General features: G+C 44.8%; 1 pseudogene; it reads left to right on the forward strand.

Annotated features, from left to right (window-relative positions):
- The first annotated feature begins 4478 nt into the window (after positions 1-4478).
- LOC138160766 (splicing factor Cactin-like) overlaps positions 4479-22258 on the forward strand; it is a 26692-nt pseudogene continuing 8912 nt past the window's right edge.

The following is a 22258-nucleotide window of genomic DNA, read 5'->3' on the forward strand; positions in this document are numbered from 1 at the left end:
AGAACATCTACTGAGCACCACACCAACCAACATGTTCCTAGTACTTGATGGATACTAGGGGGAGGGTCCCATGCTAAGCCCTCTGCCAACAAGACCTTAAACACCCTCCTGGAAAAGTGTGTGAGCACAAGTCCCACAGGTTTATCTAACCTCCCAAGTAGGAGCCTGGGGAAGGGTCTTTCTTTGCTCAGGGTTCACTAACTAGCTAAGGCTGTTCCCAATAAGCTGCAGACTGGATTGCTGGGACCAGCTGCTCAGCACAGTTACAGGGCCTATATAAGCCTGAGGAAATCCTGGTTTGAGGAGGAGCATCAATCCCCAAGCAGAAGGCACCTTCTCTAAGGTGAGACGTCAGGGGAGCCTGGGTTCTGGGGGCCTGACTCCTGTGTCCCCAGGCCTGCCTTGGTGAGGGTGGCTGGTTGCCTGACCAGTTTCTGGAGTGAATTGGAGGCAGGGAACATGGGAGTCAAAGGGAGAGTGATCAGATTTCTTTCAGGGTCTGACCTACACTTAAATCCCTATATGAAATGGCAGCCCTACTCTGTGCTCAATGAATTAAAGAACTGGGCCTGATGAAACTGAGTCAGAGGAGCCAGGAGTCCTGGTTCCATAGAACCATCTTTAAATGGTTTAAATAGGCCCATCTTTAAATCAACTATTGCATGGCTTGAACTGGAGAATCTCCAGTAGTCCTCCCAAATTAATATTCTGTGATCTTCTATGTACTAGGGCCAGTGGCAATAGGGCCTGGGTGTGTGTTCAACCTCTGCCGTTTGCTACTGGTGTGACCTTTGGACAGCTTCTTGTTTGGGCCTCAGCTTCTTCATCTGTCAAAAGAGAGAGTTGGTCACTATTGGCTCATCCCCTAATCTAGGATCTTCCTTTCAGCTGGAAGGGTTGGGTGGTAGGGAGGATTACTGATGAGTTAATTTTTGGAGTTTTCCTTGTCCCAGCCTAGGGGAAAAGAATGGAAATTGGAAAAATGGTCACTAGCTTTTTCTGGCATGAGGCTTTACAGGAAGATTGAGAACTTGTCCAAGTAGAAGCTTGGGTTGGGTTCAGGTGTCAGCAATTTATTTTAATTAAATGCTTCCATTTGTGTTGTGTGTGAGTGTGAGTGAATGTGAGTAACTTGTAGGGTTTACTCCCAAAGGAATAGGAAAGACAGTAGAAATTTGCTTTTACCCAAAGAAGGACTGGGATTGAATCAGGGGTGTCAGACTCCAATAGAACTAGGGGGAACAAAAATCTACAAAAAACATTTTTGTGGGTGCCCATTGACTTGGAAAATGACATCCTTTATATTTTGTCATGCTTCTTTTTTATTTGATGACCTTCATTGGAGTCTAAAGGGGGGAAGATAAGACCATGTATTCTTCAGAAAGCCATGCAATAGATGTGTACAGATTTGTAAGAGGAGAGAATTGGCCAGGGGAGGCTAATAGCCTTCCTATGTCTGATATTCCATGGGGTTTCTAACCCAGACCTGCAAGGTTCTATGGCCCTCTCCTTATGGGACCTTCTATGATCCACTGGTTAAGGTCCCTTTCAGATCTGACATTTTCTGTTAACAGACTTGAACATGCTGCTGTCAAGGTTCTACAGTTCCTAACAGGCTGAATCCTAAGAGACTCTCAGTATTTCATAAAGTGAATGTAAGTGTAGGGAGGAAATCATTTGAGGTCAGGGTTCCTTGGGCTGCAATCTCCAGGGACAGCCTGGCACAATGCTCAGCAGGGTAGAAACAGAACAAAGAATGGATGGGAAATCATTGGTTTCTAGTCGACTAGGTGCTAATAATTATTTCCCAACACCTGAAGATGACCCCTGTTATCTGGTTTTTCAAAGAACTCTACAGATCCTTAAAGGCTTTTCTGATTAATCCTCACAGAGGAGGGAAAGAGGTCCAGGACTGGGAAAGATTCTTTGTGTTCATGACTGCTAACTCTTAACTGCCTGAGATGCCAAGTAAGCTGTAGATGAGATTACAGGTGAGAACTGACTTCTGAAATCTACTTACAGAGCACATATAAGCCTGAGGGAACTCAGTCGGAGAAACTCCAGTTTGGAGGAGACAGCTTCAGTAGGACCAGCCTCAGCCATTATCTCCTAGGCAAAAGGTAAGTAAGGGGAAGCCTGGCCATGGACCTCCTTGGGCTTCAATGGACCCCCCCACCCATGTCTCCTGAGGGTTACTATGTTTGGGATGGTTGGATTGCAGTTCAGCTCCTGGAGGGACATGGGGCTTGATATCAGGAGAAGGAAATGGAGAAGTGCTCAAGTTCATTCAGGTTCTGACCTAGGCTTGAGTCCATGGATGCAATTGCAGCAGTGGTGTTTGCCCTAAAGGACTGAATGAAGGTCTGCTGAAGTGAAAGGAGAAGTGGAGTCAGGAGCCCTGGGTCTACCAAGAACTAGCTGGTCAGACATTTCCTCTCCTAAGCCTCTGGCTCCACATCTATAGAATGGGTTAATAGTCAGTGCTCTTTCCAGAAATAATGTTTGGTCTTTCTCTGACCTAGAGCAGATAGACAGAGGCCTGGGTTTGCACCCTATCTCTGCCACATTCTACTTGTATCACATTGGGGATGTCACTGGCATTTTAAGACTTGCTGACTTTGGCATCAAGTAAATATTCCTATCTGTTCAGTGCTAGGGAGCCTATGGAAATGTCTTTGGCTTTTGAAGCCAAGGACCTGGATTCTTAGGCTGATGCTTACTCCCTAGAAGATCTGGGGGGATGTCTTTGCCCTCTCTGAGTCTCAGTTTCCTCTTCTGTAAATGAAGGAGGGTACTGGCTTGGCTCAGATGGTCTCTAAGGTTCCTTTCTGCTCTTCCTCTGTGTTTCTTAGAAAGAAAAAAGACACCAAGGCTAATTCCCAAGGGCAGTGTCCTCTTCCAGGTCAGAGGTCATCTGCACTAATATGTCCACTGGTGGGCATCATGTTTTAGCCTTTAGGGCCTTGATTAGCTGGAGAGTGTCCAGATGAAGGCAGCCAGCAGGGGCAGCTCCTCAAGCTCCTGTCATGGGTGTTTAAGAAGCAGGAGATTTTACCTTTGGGAAGATTTGGTGCAGACAGAGCTATCCTGACATTTTGGAGGAGGAGGATGTTGATGCCTGCTTATCCCCTTAGGGCAGATGTGGGAGACATAGGGGTGGCTGCAAAGGAACACATTAAGATTTGATAACAGGATAAACATCTTCACTTTGAAAAATGTCTAAGAAAGGAAAGGAAGGAGGAAGGGAACAGGTAACGTCTCCAAAGAGGGCTGGGGTCAAAGTCTGAGAGGACATTGTATGTCAGGTGGAGTTGTTTATAGTTTTTCTGGAAAAGGTTGGACTGACTTGTGTGGTCCTTTCCTAACTCCAGCCCTCTAGGAATGTTATGTGGGGTCAGGGTTCAAGTTCTCAGAATCAGGCTGGCAAAGGACCTGCTTAAGACACTATCGCCTCCTTTTTACCTTCACAGATGGTTATGGGAAAATGTGCAGCTGGGAATGTAGGGGAAGGGAAAACCTGAAGCCCTACAATCCATTGGAATCCAGCCTGTCACCCTGAGTTCATGTGTGACCAGGACCATGTCCCATGACTGAGTTGAGGATGTTTCCCCATTTAGAAAATGGCAAACCTCACTCCCCTAAATGGTGGATGTGAACCAAGTTATCTGGAAATGGTAAAGTCCCATAGAAATGTCTATATTGCTTCTTATGTAGCAGCCACCCATCAATGGAAGGCAATTGGAGAAGCAGACATACTGTGCCCTCTCTGGATGGATCCCTCTTTCCAGGGGGTCACCTGCAGAATGTTTAGTGTCTGTGAAGACTTAGGCCTTGTCTCTTCCCTCTAGGATCACCAGAAAAATGGCTGATGTACTTTACAAAATGAATTATCCTGGTCCCAAAGAGAGCAAAAGTAGAGCAGTAACCCCAGAATTACCTGCAGAATCTTCAGGTACTCTGCCTGGCCATTGGACACTCTGGGTACCTTCGGTCCCCAATGCATCCTTTTCCCAACCTCAGCCTTCCCATTGAGACCTCCCTCTTCATCCAAGGCCTGAAGGCCAGGTTGTAGAGGAGGATCTCTCCCTGGCAGTGGGGAGCAGTGACCCAGCACGGCCATTGGCATGACAGAGTGAAGAGAGCACTCAGCTGCCAAGAGCCCACTTCAAGCCCCAGCCCTGATCCTTGGGAGCCCCATCACTGGGGGAAGCCATTGCCCTCTGAGAGAGCTCTCTGAAGGAGACTTCTGATGGCAGAGCCTTGCTGAAGGAGTCTCCGTGTGACCTACAAGGGTACAGACAACTGTTTACACAAAGAGGGTATTCAGAGGAACTGGATATAATGTGAGGACATGATGCTGTCTTTGGAAGCCTTGTACTTGTCCATGTAGGACGCCAACCTGAAAAGCCAGGGTGAAGCAATGCGCTGCCCATTTTATGAGGACTTAGTAAAAGTCCTGATGTTCTCCCATGTCTGGCATGAACTTTCAGGTAAGTATTGGGGGGATGGATTTGGCAGGGCCACACTGTCCAGACAGAACACCCAAGAGTCTCAGTCCCTGCTCTCACTGGAGAACACCAGAAGATGCCTTCTGGGTGAAGTCCTTTCCATGACTTTCCCCCTTGGAAAATAGTGCTATATTCCTCCAGCCCATCTCAACCCCCATTTGGGGTTAGGACAGGGGGAAGTGGGGAGAAAGCTTCTAAGAACAGACCTTCAACCATTTGTACCCCTTGACTTGTCACTTTCAGAGGGACATACAGTTGGAAACGCACACCTAGGTGGACTGCTCTTTGGATGGGTCACCTGCCAGCCCAGGTAATTATTTAGAATGTGCTCCCAATGGCACACAGGGGAGAATAGAGAGACAGCCAAGAATAGCCCCCAGGAATCACCTCAAGTGATCCCATGGACCCCAATATCTTTTACCCACACTCCAAACAATAGAAAAGAAAGAAACATGTACCCCAAATTACTCCCAAGATTATAGCATGACAACCAGTGCCTCTTCCCTACATCCAGGAGACACAGGCAAACATCTCCCAAGGTTTAGCTCCAAATATCCCATGAACCTTAAGCCGCATTGTCTCTATCCCCAACCATGAGAAGCAGGAGAGCATTCTTTGGGCTCCAGCCCAGGAGATCCTATGGTCCTCAAAATTTCAAAAGTCTTTAACAACATGACAGAGTAGACCACTTCCCAAATACCAGCCCAGTTCCCCCCTTGGAAGCCAGTATCTCCTCTGTATGTTCCTAATCGAGACAAACCCCAAGGTCTTGAGCAGGAGATCTCATGGATCCCAAAGCTTCTCATCTCTACTTCAAATCACCCAGGAGAACCTTCTTTAATACCCACCATAGATCATCCTATACCAGCTTATATAACTTCCTCATATCCAGTATCAAGAGATAGATGAAAGCAGCCTACATAATGAACCTCCAAATATCCTTTGTACTATTAATGCTTTTACCATTGTGGAAGATGAAGAGGAATGGAAGATTCCCTTCGAAGATCAACCACAGAGAATCACATCCCTTATTACTCCTTTCTTTGATCAACATGGTCTAGGAAGAGTAAGATGGAAATGCTTCCCAGAACCCAACAGTGTTAATCCCACAGATAGCACCAACTCTTTATTCAATCCAGAAGGAGACATCTCTCCCCCTCCAGAGAGACAAGAGATCATCTTCCCCAGGAGAATGTGATTAGAACCCTGAAGTAAAGATATTACATCTCTAAGGAAAACTAGATGAGACATTCAGGATGTCTATTTTGGACAGGACTTGCTTGTTGGAGGCCTTGGCTGGATCCCCCGATTTAGGCTTTCATGTCTTCTTTTTATCTCTCTTCCCTCCTGAATAATATGTCCAAATAAACCAGCGTATTGCACAAATTGAGTTGTCTTCTATCTGAAGAATAGGGGAAATGGTGGGGGAAGAATATGGAGAAGAATAGACCAAGATCTGGATCCAGTAGGAGGTCTGTCTGATGGGAATTGAGGGGATCTCAGCATCACCGCAAGGCCCTGCAGGTCTTCTTCCTTCTCCTCCATCTCCTCCTCTGCCCTCTCCAGCCCCAAATGGAGCACACGAGATCTAAAAAATCCTCCCAATCCAAAGCCCTCCTTGGTATCTTTACTCTGCTTAGTATCCGTGAGATGTTAGGAAACCATGTTTGTCTTTGCCCCATAGAAGGACCATCTAAGCCAAGAAATCAAAGAAATATCAGACCTCTGAAAGGAATCCTAGAAACCCAAGAAAGTCACGGCCCAATCTCGGGAGCCTTCCCAGTCAGATTCTGGACCCCTTTGGAGACAGTAATCTACTAGGAACGTTCATATGAAACAAGCCCGAGAGAAGAAGTGGCCGATTGACCACCTGTAGGTGACTTAAGGAGAGGAAGGAGAGAATCCAAGCTGATGATCCACTAGAATTGCAGGTGAAGCAGCTGCGCTTAGAGTGAAAGAGGGAGAAAGGCATGCGGGAACAGCAACCAGAGATGCTGCAGGGGGAGAAGGAGGCAGAGCGCCTCCAAGCCTGGGACAAACAGAAAGACAACTGCCACCTCCAGCAAGCCGAACTCCACTCTGACATCCACATACGGGACAGATGGGCAAAGCCCACCGACCTCCTAGCCAAGTCTGTCGGTGCTGAGGGTGAGGACCTGGCTGAGGTGATGCACGAGCCCTGCACCTTCCTCAGTGGCCTCACAGTGTCAGACATGGTAGACCTTCTGCAGGCCACACAGGCAAGTGTGGAACTGGAACAGGGCAAGAATGCAGATTTCTGGGGAGATATGACCATCATAGAGGAGGGATCTCCAAATTGAAAGCTTGAGGTCTCTGGAAAGGGGCCAGGAGAGCGTGAAGTAGCAGTAAATGCCTCTGTTGGTTCTCATATACAGTCAGTATTCAAAGGGAAGACATACAATCAGCTCCAGGTGATCTTCCAAGACATTTAGGGCAAGATCCTGGCAGGGGGCTCCACCTGGACAGTGGTTACTGGGAGAGCCTGTTGCAGCAACTCAAGGCGCACATGGCCAGAGCCAGGCTTCCTGAGGGTCATCAGGATGGACTCCGGCAGAAATTCTATAAGCTGAAACAGGAGCAAGGCATTGAGAGTGAACCCCTGCTCCCCATCCTCAAGAAAGAGCCATCATCTCCTAGCGAAGGTCAGAGCCTGAAGAAGGAGGTCAGGCCCAGCTGGGGCCTTCTACCTCAGGTGCCTCTGAGGCGCCAGAAGCTGCAGGAGAGGCCAGAGCAGAGGGTGAGGGGGAAGTTGTGCTGATGGAGGAAGGCTTGATCCAGCAGAGCCTAGATGATTATGATGCTGGTAGGCACAGCCCCAGGGTGCTCCCCACACATGAACTGCCCTTTGCTGCATATGTGGTGGAATCGAGGATCTTCAGCACCTGTGGCTTTCTCAGCAACAGCTGCAGGTCACAGGAGATGCCTCTGAGAGCGCAGAAGACATCTTCCGTTGTGCCAAGGTGGGCATGAGGGCAGACGAGGCCCAGTTCAGTGTGGAAATGCCCCTGACGGGCAAGGTGTATCTGTGGGCAGACAAATACCGGCCTGCAAGCCTCGCTTCTTCAACCGTGTCCACACAAGCTCTGAGTGGAACAACTACAACCAGACTCACTATGACTTTGATAACCCCACACTTAAAGGCTGTGCAAGGCTACAAGTTAGACATCTACCCAGACCTGATAAAAAAGCACTCCACACCTGAGTACTTCTTGGAGGCTGCTGGGACAACAAGAACTTTGCTATTCTGTGCTTACACGCCGGACCTCCCTACCGAGACATTGCCTGCAAGATTGTCAACCTCGTGGGGCGGCCAGGTAGCATAGCGAGTAAGAGCACCGGCTCCAGTGTTGAGAAGACCTGGAGATCGAATCCCGGGCTCAGACACTTGGCACCCACCCAGAAACACCTGGCCGTGTAACCTTGAGCAAGTTACTTAACCAATTGGGGGCGGCCAGGTGGCTCAGCGAGTAAGAGCACGGGCTCCAGTGTTGGGACGACCTGGAGATCGAATCCCGGGCTCAGGCGCTCAGCACCACACCCATTTCTGGCCGTGTAAAGTTACTTAACCCCGATTGCTTAAAATTAAAAAAAAAAAAAGATTGTCAACCTCGAGTGGGAGTATTCGCATTGGCATGGCTTCCGCTGTCCGTTCGCCAATGGCGTCTTCCAGCTCTGGTTCCACTTTAAGCGCTACTGCTCCCGGTGCTGGGTGCTCCTGCCCGCAAGCCATGGTCTGAGAGAGGCTTCTGAGAGAGGCCAGAGACAGCCGGGCAGATGGACCCGTCCTCTTTGGAGCCTCCCCTGACCAATCGCCCCTCAGTTGCTGTCCTCCAGGCTCTTTTGTCCGAGGCTGGGACAGAAGGGTATATGTTCTTTGCCCTGTGCTTCTTCCTTTTGGAAATCCTCCTTTGTACCTAAGCCTAATAGCAAAGTTTCGTCAGAACTGCTTTCAGATAAATAAAACCAATTTTGTAGTAAAGATAACCCCCAAAATTAAAAAATAAAAGGTAAACAGGAAAGAAAAATCATAAGGAACCTATTGAAGTTGAACTATTTACATTCCCACATAGAAAGTTTGTATTTTTAACTCATGAGACTCTCAATATGAGAATAGTTGAAGGAAAGATATGTATGTGTGTGTGTGTGTGTATATATATATGCATACATACATATATATGTGTGTATATGTGTACATACATATGTAGACATGGCACAAAATGATTTGAATATGAAGGGATGATACAAAAAAAAAATTAAGGTGAAAGCAGAATATATTGGGAGGAGAAAGAGAGAGAATAGAATTGTCTCACATAAAAGAGGAAAGAGAAACCTGTTACCTCAGGGGTCGCTCCTCTTCCTGAAGGGCTGAAAAAGGTCCAGCAGGGTGAACACCTTCCCAGGACTCCCACCCTAGGTTAATATTATAGATGATCCTTTGGTCCATCTGAAGTCCCACCTGAGAGTCAGCACGAACACAGGGCTTTCATCAGGAAGGGGTTTCTAGGAAGAGACTTTCCAATACTTTTCCTTTTGGTACTTTCGCAGGGGGGTACAGTTGGAACCCCAAGATGGTGTGAACTCCTCCTTCAATGGGTCAAGTGCCACCTGAGGTTATCACTTGGAGTGGAGCCTCCATTGTCTAAGGGCAGCACAGAGAAACAGGCCAGAACAGACCCCAGGAGCCACCACAGGTGATCCCATGGACCTTCAGAACTTTTATCTGAATCCCAAGGCAAATCACTAATAGGAATAGCCTACAAGGTTTACCTTGGACACTCCATAGATCTCAAATCCTCTCATCTCTCTCTCACATCACTTCATCTGGCAGCACATATTCCAACAACCACCAGAGTTCGTCCTATTTCAGCCAAGACCACTTTTCTATACACAGCATGAAGGGAAAACTGGGGTCAACCCCCATTTTCAACCCCAGGACATGCCTGCAGTCAATCCTGTTTCTGACATCATGGAAATGAAGAGACAGTTCAGTGGATCTCCCAAAACAGACCGAGGGAATCCCTTCCACTGATATCCCTTTGACCAATGTGGACCATGAAGACCCACTTACAGGCAGTTCCCAAGACCCAACAGCACTGACCGCACAGACTGTGCCACTTCTTGATTCAATCCAGAATCAGGAGACAGCTGACACCACCACCCAAGGTCATACTCTCCACAAGAGATCTATACCCTAAAATCCTGTCCCCAGAATCAAGGGATTTAGGAATGCCACCCCCCCAAATCCTGCTTTAATGTGATCATCCCCACTTCCCTACCCACATGGATGCCTCCAAAGCTTCTCACCACCTTTATATTTCTTTCCCCATTCCTGTATCCAAACATGATAGGAACTGAAAAATAATTCTCTCAAACACAAGGCATTCATGTTACCTGCTTTGGACAGGACTTGCCTGTTGGAGACCTTAGCTGGGTCCCTAGACTCCTGCTTCCATGTCCTTGTTACACCTCTCCTTCTCTTGGCTGGATAAAAGCAAGCAAACCAAGGGATTCTACAAATTTTGAGATGTCAACTGTCTGAAGATCTGGGGAAATGGTGGGGGCATCCCACATGTAGGGAAATAAACCAAGATTAAGTAGTAGGCCCATGCGATGGGAATTGAGGAGAGAGCTCAGCTGCACCATTGGTAGGTCCTCATTGGGTCACATGAGATCTAAACTCTGTCCTCTTGCAATTCAGTCCTTCATGGAATATTTACTCTGCTTATTGTCTAGGAGCTGTTAGGGAACCATAGCTGTCCTTTCCCTATAGGTGCCACTAAGCTAAGAAATATAATCGTCATGCCAGGTCCAATCAGCCTTTGCTTAGCAACTCTCCCCCTCAGATGGTAACCTAACTCTCTTCTCATGACCCAAACTCTACCTTAGAGCCCCATCACAATAAGAATTTGATCATGACCACTGCCATCTTCTTTCTCTCCAAGTGTCCATTCTCTTACCGCCCCCCCCCCCGCACATACAGACTCTGCCAGCAAGATTTTTCTCCCAAAATCTTCTACGTGGTGCAAGTGCCCTTAAAGATTATCTTTGCCAACCCTCTAATTCAACAGATGGAAAAATGGAGGCCCAGAGTTTAATGAGTGGCATTTTTCCTGCCCATTTTATGAGGGCTGGGAAAAATCCTGGCCTTCACACTTGTTGGCATGAAGGACCTCGACATGACTTCCCTGATGAGGGCCCACAGGCCACAAATCCTCAGTACTGGAAAATGGATTTAGCAGGGCCACAATGATCAGGCAGGATACTTCAGGGGGAACAAGAGAAGGGTCCCTGCTCTCCATGGAGGACACCAGAAGAAGCCACCTGGGTGAAGTCCTACCCATGGCTCTGCCCCCTGGCACATCATACAGGTGACCCTAGGGTCCATCTGAAGCCCCACCTGGGGGCTAGCACAAGGATAGGGGACCATGGGGAGAGGGCTTCTAGGAATAGACTTCTGAATACTTTCACCTCTTGTCACTTTCAAAGGGGCATACAATTGGAACCCCATGCCAGTATAGACTCGTCCTTGGCTTGGTCAAGTGCCACCTGAGGTGACCACCTAGAATGGAGCCATCACTAGCAAAGGGGAGAAGAGAGAAGCAGGCCAGAACAGTCCCCAGGAGCCACCACTGGTGATCCCATGGACCCCCAGCACATTTATCTACAACACAGACCAAATGACCAATGGGAACAGTCCCCAAGGTTTGGCACAGGAGATTCCATGGATCCCAAGGCCTCTCATCTCCTTCTCAAATCGATTCACCCCAGAGCAAAGGTTCCCTTTGTGTGTCTGTGTGTGTTTTCTATTGGGACATGCATAATATGGAAATGCATTTTGCATCACTTCACATACGATTAATATCCTATCGCTTGAAGGTAGTGGGTAGAGAGAGCAACACCGTATTTACAACTCAAATTTTAAAGAAATAAATGTTAAAAATATTGAACCATGTAATTGGTTAAGATGAGTGAAATAAAATATATTGGAAAGAAAAAAGCCACTCTGACTCTATTTTCCACCCAAGGACAACAGCCTCCCATGTTAGGATTGGAAAAAGTCATAGGTGATATTTTAAGTCCTATCTTCTACAATGGGTACAGAAAGTATCTTGAGAATAAGCAGGTTCCATTGCCAAAACCTTTTCATAGAAAGGGTTCCCAGAAATATCCATATTGCCAAGACATACTATGAGACCAGACCTTGGAAATCCTACCAGCCTATTTCCCATGCTGTTAAAAAAAAAACAAACCAGAGATGGTGTCTAGTGGTGACTTCTTCCCAAAGGAGTATTTGAATAGACCAACTGGTTGCTAAAGTTGGGTTCTCTCTCTCTGAGAGGCTAGATTTGGTCATGGAATCTGGAACCCCACCAGAAAGGAAAGACTCTGGGTCTCGACTGGGTTTTCCCCAGATAACTGTTCCCTTCTTCTCCAAAGTCCAAAGGAGGAATTCTGGCAGCTGAGCTGTCTGACCCTTGATTTGGGAGAGGGCACTCAGTGCCCTCAGAAATCTTCCTATCAAAAATGATAAAAAAAATGAACAATTGGAACAGTAATGCATTGTTGGTGGAATTGTCAGCTGATCCAACCATTCTGGAGAGCAATCTAGATCTATGTATGGCCTAAGGGCTATAAAAATGGGCATACCCTCTGAACTAGCAATACCATATCTAGGGCTCTATCCCAAACAGAACATACAAGTGGGAGGAGGACTCATATGTACAAAAATATTTATAGCAGCTCTTTTTGTGTTAGCAAAGAATTGGAAATCAAGGGGATTCCTATCAATTGGGGAATGGCAAAACAAACTGTGGTATATGAATGTAATAGGATACTATTATGCTATAAGAAATGAGGAGCAGATGGACTTCAGAATAACCTGGAGAGACTTATATAAACTGATGCTGAATGAGGAGAGAGGAACCAGGAGAACTTTATACTCAATTACAGACACATGGTATGTGTGACAACTAAGTTTGATAGACTAAGCTCCACTCAACAATGCAAGGTTACAAGACAACTCCAAAAGACTCAAGATGGAAAGAACTTCAGAGTCTGAATGCAAATTGAAGCAAACTAATTGTTCTCTCTCTCTTTTGTCTTTTGTTTTGTTTTTGTTCCTTCTTTTGCACTGTTCACTCCATTGCTTATAATCCTTCTTTACAACCTAATGTTTAATGTGAAGGGGTTTGTAGAACCTATATTTGATTGCATGCCGCCATGGGAGAGTGGGGGAAAGGGAAGGGTAGAAAATTTGGAACTCAAGGTATTGTAAAACTGAATGTTGTAAACGATAAGTAAATAAATAAAATTTTTAAAATATTTTTTTAAAAAAGAAATCTTCCTTTCAATCTTTTCTTTGCCCCTCCCCTTTCCTTTTCTTCACCACCTCCCCAGTTGGATGCTGTATTCCACCTTACCAAGGAAAGAAAAGGAATGGTCTGAGAAACTTAATCAATGTGTTAATTAGGTTACCTAATAATCAATTGAGGGTCAGTGGTTTCTCTCAGGAACCAAAGATAAAACCATGGAGATCACTGAATGCTTAAATTGCTTTGGCAAAGGGGTGTCTCCGACAGGGGAAAATCAACCCTGATTGGTGGAGGGGTAAACGTCCAAATGAAGAAGTGGGCTGAAAGCCTTTACCTCCTCCTGCTGAGAACATGGCTTGCTCATGAAATTCAGCTGCTACCAGCAATCTGGAAGGAATTCATCTCTACATAGAACACTCAGGGTGCTTTGCTCCTTGATCACTTGGGTTCACCTCAATTCCAATGGGGGGCTCCAAGGGTTTAGTCCTGAAATTCCCCTACATTAGACTCAGTTTACACTCTAAAAAGAGTAAGATCTTCTATTGGGTGTGATCCTGCCCAAGTCCTAGGAGCATGTTCCTGGAGGATCTGGGCAATTTCAACCATCAGCAATGTCCTTCAGAGACTGACTGGTCTACAGGGGCTGCTCCCTTAAGAAGGAAATAAAGAAAAAAGTCTTAAACCTAACTTAATAATTGATTATTAAAAAGAATAGAAAAATAATAATTTGGTTCACTACTATCAATTAGAGTCCCATAAAAGTTTACCTTAGGTAGAAAGTTGCAATAATAATGCTTAGAGCCGAATGTAAGCTACTGTTCTCTTGTTACAATGAGTCAATATAACAGCCAACAGTAGCAGGTTTTCCCCAAATCACACAACATCCTCTTCTACTACTCATTCTACTTCTCCCCCATTTTAAACTCATCCTGATATTGAAGTGCCCACCAGAAATTATACACCAAAGCCCCCTCCCAGTTGCAACCTGCTAGAAGGGGCCCCTACCAGGTCCCTGGAAACCACCTGATAGGCCACAATAGTGAGGGAACTTGCCATCTGTGTTGCTAGAAACATACCCCAGATACAAGTCTGTTCTTGTTTTTGCTAGGTAATCAAGGCTTCACTAGAAACGTATATTTTGTTGTTAACAACATATTATTATATACAAATGTACCTTGCAGAAGACTCGGGGCTGTCTTCCCTACTAGGGGGCAGTCGCCAGCTGGCCCTGCTAATAAACACTCCTATTAAATTGTAATTGGAATTGCTGTCTTGTTTCTCAGTTGTCCATTTCAATATAAAAGCAAACAATACAAGAATTATAATACATAATTTCACCTAGACAATGAACATAGGATAAGTTACTCAAACACCTAGAAAAATTACTCTGGCTAATTTTGGCAAACTTCTAGACTAAGAGATACCCATCTCTTCAGGTATGTTAACTCTTATTAAATAAAATTTATAGGACTGGAGTCTGTCCAGACTAAGATGAATCAAGAGATGCCTTCACTATACACTATTCCAGACATAACTCAATCATTTTTTTTTTTTAAGCAATTGGGGTTAAGTAACTTGCTCAAGGTTACAAGGCCAGTTATTTCTGGGTGTGGTGCTGAGTGTCTGAGCCCGGGATTCGATCTCCAGGTCTTCTCAACACTGGAGCCAGTGCTCTTACTCGCTGTGCTACCTGGCCGCCCCTATAACTCAATCACTTTCACAGGTAATAGACTAATATTCTGAGATGAAACTTGCACTACATTATGAGAAAATTTGAAAACTTCACCCCTGATTTTGAGGAAAGGATGTTTATATCCCATTTACTCAATGAGAGTAAACAACACTGCAAACTTTTCTACAGGCTTGATCAGAGTTTATAATTAGATAATCCAAAGAAACCTTGTAAGTTTACAAATTAGGTCGTTCTATCAGGTTTTCTCTTCATACCTTTTCCCTCACAGTAATCAATGACCAATTTTTCCTTGAAAATATATGCAATGTAAATTCTTAATAGTTTTCAGCCTTATCATAATAACCCCTAAATACTTGACCAACAGTTTCACAGTTTTCTGAAGTGATGGCCAAACAGTTGGAGATCAAACTTCCTCCAAACTCTATAGGGAAAGTTGGAAGTTTCCAGTTTCCCAGATTACATTACTTCAGAATATTAGGACATGTGATCAGGCATGAGATTTCTCAAATATTTTTCCTTTTATTCTTTTTCTTCTTTCAGTTCAGTTCCTAATCTAAGTAAAGCTTTAAAGTTTAAAGCTGCTTTCTTTACATAGAGTGCTACAGCAGCGCTTCTTACTGGATTGTGATCCCATATGAGATTGTGAAAATGAATGTGGGGGTCCTGAAAAATCTGGCAACAATAAAAGGTGTCTGAATGCAAGAAATGAGAAATTAATTCAGAATCAAACAGGTAATGAATCCGAGGGACATCTGGCAGCACTTACCCGTGTTCCATAGCAAGACTTCTCTGCAGCCCGGTTCCTGAACAGACAACGTGGGCATTGAGCACAGCACATGCTGTGAACCCTTGCTACTCAAACCAGCACTGCCAGAAAGATCACCGTTCAGATTCTAGACAATTGTATATGATGAATTGTTGGATTTTTACTGTACATACAAAGCTTTCTTCTCTTACAGAAACAAAACAATTTAATTACAGAAAATAAGGACTTTTAATATTTTCCTACTGTCATTCCTCAGCACATAAGTATCAAATTAGTAGTATATCATTGGATTGGATTGTCTTAGAATATTTGATTTAAAAAATTTCTGTTTTCTCCTTCTTTTACAGAAATGTAAATGTTTAATTGCAGCAATTAAGACAAAACCCTTTAATAATATTTCTCCATCACCCCAGGATGTGTATGTAAGTGTGAATGTAAATTTTTAAAATTAAGTACAAATATGATTCATACCCTAAAGCTAGCATTTATTTCAAAACTTAGTGGCAATATTTATTTATATTTTAGAACAAAATTTTTTGGTTATGAATAACAGGCTAAATTTAGACAGAAAAGGTAAAAATACTGGTGACAATGCACCATAGTCCTTGCTACCAGGTGGCAGTATACCTAAATTAACAAGGGAAAAAAAAACCTATATCAAATCATGTGATTCTCAAGAGGCCAAAGTTTAAAGAGATTATTGAAATGGAAGGATGAAATTGTTATATTTTTGACTGAGCAGAAATCAAATTTTGTTAATTTTTTCCATAATGACTTATGACTTTCAAAAGCATTTTATCACAATTTACAAAAAAACAAAAAAAATGCTCAATAATTAAAATGTTACTTCAAGGAAAAAATTGCAACATGTTAAAAGATAAAATTAAATTTTTAAATTTACATATGGAAGAAGAGGGTGGGAAATGATTGTTTAGAAATGTTTACAACTATTACATGAAGCAGCACTGAAAATAACCTTCCCAGAGATCTAATTGTAAGAGTTATAATTGATCATCTAAAGTGCCTGGAGACACAGTTTCAAAAACACTTCCCTTCAAATTTTGATTCGAAAACACTAAGTGGGTTCCTAACTATAGTCACTTGAAATAAGAAATGTGAATCATCTGCCAATAATAGTTCAAGAAGAATTGGCAGCGATATCAAGTGACACAGTTTGAAAACTTGAATTTCCTTTAAAAAAATCGTTAAATGAATTTTGGCTTGAGATGAGGACAGAATTTCCAACCATTTCAGAAATAACCCTAAACATACTTCTTCCATTTTGTATTCCATACTTATGCAAAGTGCCATTCTCAGCATTGCCCATTCTAAAATCAAAATACCAATCAACTCTGAAAAATGTTGAAGATGCCTTACATGCTGCACTATCAAATATTCTACCAAGTTCAGTGCTTGGTGAAAAAATAAACAAGCACATCCATCTCATTGGTTATGCAAATTTGATTTCGTCTTTTAAAAACCGTAAAATTATATATCTACTGAAGAATTGTTTTAAAATAAATTTCTTTATGATTTATTATCGATAAATGTTACTTTCTATACCTATATGCCTTGGGCCACATAAATATTTCTTGAGCAAATAGGCGTTGCAAATGGAAAAAGTTTAAGAAGCATTCTGTCACAGCAGTCAACCTACTTTCACCATGCAAGAAATGTAGGAACATGATAATTTTTGCAATGTCATGAAACAAAACTCAGGACTAATCAGATGGTATTAATTTAGCCAGAGGAATTTCTTTTTTTTTTTTGGAGGATAATTGGGGTTAAGTGACTTGCCCAAGGTCACATGGCTAGTTTTTGTGTTAAGTGTCTGAGGTCAAATTTGAACTCAGGTCCTCCTGATTGCAGGGCTGGTTCTCTATCCACTGCGCCACCTAGCCACCCCAGAGGAATTTCTAAATGACCTTACAGAGGAAATCATTCATCCCATTGAACATAGACTGAATACAACTAAACAAATTCAGGTGGCCCTCACTTCCTTCACATCAGCTGACTTGTCATGCAAGCTGCTTTATTAACTTTCTCCTAGTTAGCAGTGAAGCCAGTTTCCCCACCTCTCCATCTTGAAGCATTCAGTGTGAGCATTACAGAGCTTTCATCATTTCAGCAGCAGAGCTAAAACAATCTGATAGTCAGGTACAAATAGCAAGTGTTTAAACATCAGATCAGATGAAGCAGCGATGAATATTTTTGGAACCTTATTTTACTGTGTAAGACAAAGAAACAAAGCATATAGGAGGGCTGCTAGCACAGGTGCATTCTTGATCTGGTTAGACAGAATCAAGACACTAAGAAGGGGTTAATAATCTTACCTGATTCTAGTCTGTTTTCACAGAAGAGGATTGCTGATAATGAGAAGACAAACTCCTACAGTGTTCCCTAATCACCCTTTTTGCAGTGGCCAGAAAGGGGGGGGGGGAAACACCCCTACTTCTCCATGGGGTCAGTTGGCTAGATTTGGTCATGGAATAGGGAAACCCACCAGGTAGGAAAGACTCTGGGTCTTGCCTAGGTTTTTCCCCAGGTATCTGGTCACTTCTTCTCCAAGGCTCTAAAGAGAGTTATGGCAGCTGAACTGTCCTACCCTGGATTGGGGAGCAGGCACTCAGTGGCCTCAGAAAACTTCCTGTCAACCTTTTCTTTGTCCCACCTTTCCTTTTTCCCCACCTTCCTAGTAGTGTTGTATTCCATCTGGTGACCAAGGAGAGACCAGGCATGGTCTGAAAAACTTCAGAATCAAATAACACCTGACAATTCACCCATGGCTACCAGAAGACACAGAAAGCTGGAAAGTGAAGCGGAGGTCCCTGTGGGGAAATGACACGTCCAGTCCTTCTTTGCACCTGCTGACCCAGCCACTTTTGTGGCTGCAGATGGTCCAAATAATTTTTTCCCCACACAAACATTATGGGTCTGAAATGTTTTCCTAGATCTGACATGATTTTTACAGGGAGAATTAGGCAACCTTGCCATGACACAGGAGAAAATTCTCTGATGGAGATGGTCTGTTCTTCTTATGTACCTTTTTAAGTGGTTGTTGTGAATAAAATTCTTAGGGACAGAGATTCAAGTTTTCAAAATCAATTTCTCAACTAGGTCATCTAATGATCAATAAATCGATAGTTAATAGTCTCTCTCAGTGACCAAAGGAAAAAAGGCAGCATTTTGTGTCCCCTTAAACTTCTGTGTTTCCCTTCTCACAGGGAACTTCCTTGACAAACTAATGTCAAGGCTGATTGAGGCAAAATTTTGTATGTTTTTTCTGTCTTATTTAGACTGCCAGCTCATGGGGAGCAGGGATTGTTTCCCTCTTTGGCCCTGGACCTACAGGTCCCAGTTCAGGGTCAGGTTCCAGAGCAGCTGAACCTTCACTACCGGTGGTGTGATTAATCTAGAAGTGGGTGCTAATGATCTGTCATACAATGCAGGTGATTCTTGCTGGAGGTTCTCAGGCCCAGGCTGGGATGCCTCCTTCTTGGTCACCTTGTAGGGGGGAGTCCTCTTCAGGGATGGGGTTGCCTCACTGTGCCCTGAGATCCTTCCTAACTCAGACATTCTGGGAGCCTCAGTTAGGCATGGGGTCCATGGCCTCAGGAAATGCCAGTCAGCCACAGCCCTGGCTCAAGAAACAGTGTCCCCTCCCCCCAGCAGTCCCCTTCCTGTAGCCTTGAGAACCAGAAGTGTGCAGTGGGAAGGCAGAGGGAGGCCTGTGTGGGTCTTGGAGGGGTCTTTGATTCTAAGTCAGTGACATTAAGTCACTGGGAGATTAGGGTCAAGCCCCTTGATTGAGCTGAGGCTTTATACCCACCTAGATACAGAGACACTGGATTGAATGACTGATATCCAAGTAGGCACTAAGTGGTTTCTTACAAGGAGCTGATAATGTCCTGTGTTTAGGGCCCCAAAGAAGACTGGAGATCCCCAAGGGCTGTAGCTGCCTTGATCCTCCCTAAGAATGAACAAAGGCAAGGACTGGGGAAGGGTCTTTCTCTCCTCACTGGTCACCAGGTAGCTCAGGCTGGTCCCAATGGGCTGCAGCCTGGATTGCTGGAATCAGCTCCCCACAGTTACAGGCCTACATGAGCCTGAGCTAAGTCAGCCTGAGCAAATCCCTGTCTGAGGAGGCAGCTTGAAGAAGAGCCCCAGCCCCAAGCAGGGGAAACCTTCTCTAGGGTGAGATGTCAGGGAAGCCTGGGTTCTGGGGCCTGGCTCCTGAGCCCCCAGGCCTGCTTGGGGAGGGTGGCTGCTTGGCTGACCAGTGTCTGGAGGGAATTGGAGGTGGGGAGCAAGGGAGTCAAAGGGAGAGTGATCAGATTCCTGTCAGTGATCACTGGTCAGATGACTTGAACCAGTGTGTGCCATGGTAGCCCTACTATGTGCTCAGGGAGTTGAAGGACTGGACCTAGTGAAACTGAAAGAGTCAGAGGAGCCAGGAGATCTGGTTCCAGTAACAGCCCCTTCCTCTCTAGACCATCTATGGAATGGATTGGACTGGGAGGTCTCCAGTGGTCCTCTCCAATGAACATTCTGTGATCTTCTATGTGCTAAGATCAGTGGGCATAGGAGCTGGGTGCGTATTCAGACTCTGCCATTTGCTAGTGGTCTGACCTTGGGACAGCTTCTTGTTGAGGCCTCAGCTTCTTCATCTGTCAAAGTAGAGGGCTGGATGTTACTGCTCCATCTATCCCTAAAGTAGGATCCTCTTTTCAGCTGGAAAGATGGGGTGGTGTGGATTACTGAAGGGTTACTTTTTGGAGGTTACCTTGTCCCTTCCTTGAGGAAAAGGTTTGGTAATTCTAAGAATGTCCACTAGCTGCCTTTTTCTGGCCTGAGGCTTTACAGCAAGATTGAGAATGTGATCTAATAGAAGTTTTGGTTGGGTTCAGCTGTTAGCAATTTGTTTTAATTGAATGCCTCCCTCAGGGCTAAAGAGGGAAAGTGAGTGGGTAATGGGGAGGAATTTGGAGGGATTTATTATTAAAGGAATGGGAAAGACAGTAAGGAGTTATTTGATGCTGCCCAATGTGGGGCAATTAGAGGTGTCAACTCCCACGGAAAAAAGAGGCACAAAATTCTACAAAAATCCTTGTTTGTGCACATTGACTTAGAAAACCACACAGTAACAACATCTATGTTTCTTCACACTTTATTTCTTTTGTTACTTATTGTTGTAGATGACCACTAAGTTCCCTCCAATGTGTCAAACACCGTCACTGGAGACTAAGGGGCTAGTAGAAACTTGTATGTAAGGTGGATTTTTTTTAAAGATACCAATTCCCAGGATCCAAGGCCATAAGCAATCTACTAGTTCCCAGGATTTGATGCCATAAACATGCTCACACAGTTTGCACATAACCTTAAGAGAATGTAAACATTTGAGTTCAGTTGTAAAGAGCCTACTGTGCATGCTCTATGCAGAATCACCATGACATTGAGAAAGTTAATGCAAACTGCCTTCTTTCAGGACTCCTCTCTAAATCAAGTGAGCACTGGTCAGTAAGTGGGGAATGCACAATCTGGAATGCTGCGCCTCCTGACCAGCCCCCATCAAGGTTTGGGGGATGCAGGAGGAGGTGGGGCTCCCATCATCAGCAACCTCCTTGAGAAGAATAAAGCAAACAACCCCTCATTATGTCTCCTTTTGCTATCCTTCTGGCTGCCTGGATTAAGAATGAACCTGTTAGAGGTCAGAGCCCAAAATCTCCTATCTGACAAAACCCTTGTATTTCATATGATCCCATGAAATGCATTTGCCAATTACTACTTTGTAGGAGAAGAGAATTGATTGGAGACAGGCTAATATCACTCCTCTCTCTGATGTTCCGTGGGGTTTCTAGCCCTGGGCTTCAAGGTCTACAGCCCCTTCCATTTGAGGCTTCACTTCCTAGGGTCCTTTTCAGACCTGACACTCAGTGTCAAGACCCCTTTTGACTTGAACATCCTACAGTCAATGTCCTCTGGTTCCCCACCAGGCTGCATCAGGGGTCTAAGTATCACATAAAGTGAATGTATATGTAGACAGGAAGTCCTCTGAGGGCAGGATCCCTTGAACTGGGATGTGAAAGGAGAGCCCAGCCCTCCAACACTGCCTAGCAGGATAGTAACTGATAAGGGAATACATGTGAAGTGATGGATCCATTGATTATAGACAACAGAGGTGCTAAGGAGTTTGCTCCCAAGATGATTGATTCATGAACACGTAGGCACCATTGAGTTTGTTCCAAACACCTGAAGATGATCCTTCTTACCTAGTTTTTGAAAGAACTCTGCACGGTGTTGGGGCCGAGCCAAGATGGCAGAATGGAAGCAGGAACTTTTCTGAACTCCTCCATGAATTCTGTCACTATCCTTTAAAAAGTGAATCTGAATGGATTTTAGAGTGACAGAATCCTTTGGGAGACAGAGTGTGGCAGACTCCCAGCCCAGAAAAGTCCCCACATAGGTCTGGGCAAGGGGAGCACAGAGCACATGGGGGCTGCACCAGCATGGACCTGAGAGCAGACTACAGCAGGGTGAGAGCGAGCCCTGGCCAGTGGATTCACCCACCCCAAGAGTGATTAGCAGAAGTCTCACACTAGAGAGAGGATCCCTCAGAGCTGGGTAAGAGAAAGAACAGGGCCATGGCAGCAATTTCTCCTGGGTCTATCAGGCTGCAGCCTGGATGTTTTAAAAATCACCTACCTGAACTTCTGGGAGCCGAGATGGCATCCCCCTTCCTGGCTCTGCTCTACCCAGTGTAAAATCCTGCAACAGTGGGAAAAGCCTCAGGAAGGGCATGAGTCAAGCTGTGCCAGAGCATGAAGTGAAAGGAGGGAGGTGTCCCAACAAGCCCCACCTCAGTTGACCAGCAGGAGATCTGGAAGCTCAGGGGGGTTGTAATGGGAATGCAAATTTGGAAGATCTTCCCTGCCCCTAGGCTAAAGTGCACCTGAAGCCT

The sequence above is a fragment of the Petaurus breviceps genome, unplaced genomic scaffold (genome assembly GCF_028583685.1).
Source record: "Petaurus breviceps papuanus isolate PSGF00001 unplaced genomic scaffold, PetGlider_PUasm1.0 182, whole genome shotgun sequence".
NCBI lineage: Eukaryota > Metazoa > Chordata > Mammalia > Diprotodontia > Petauridae > Petaurus > Petaurus breviceps.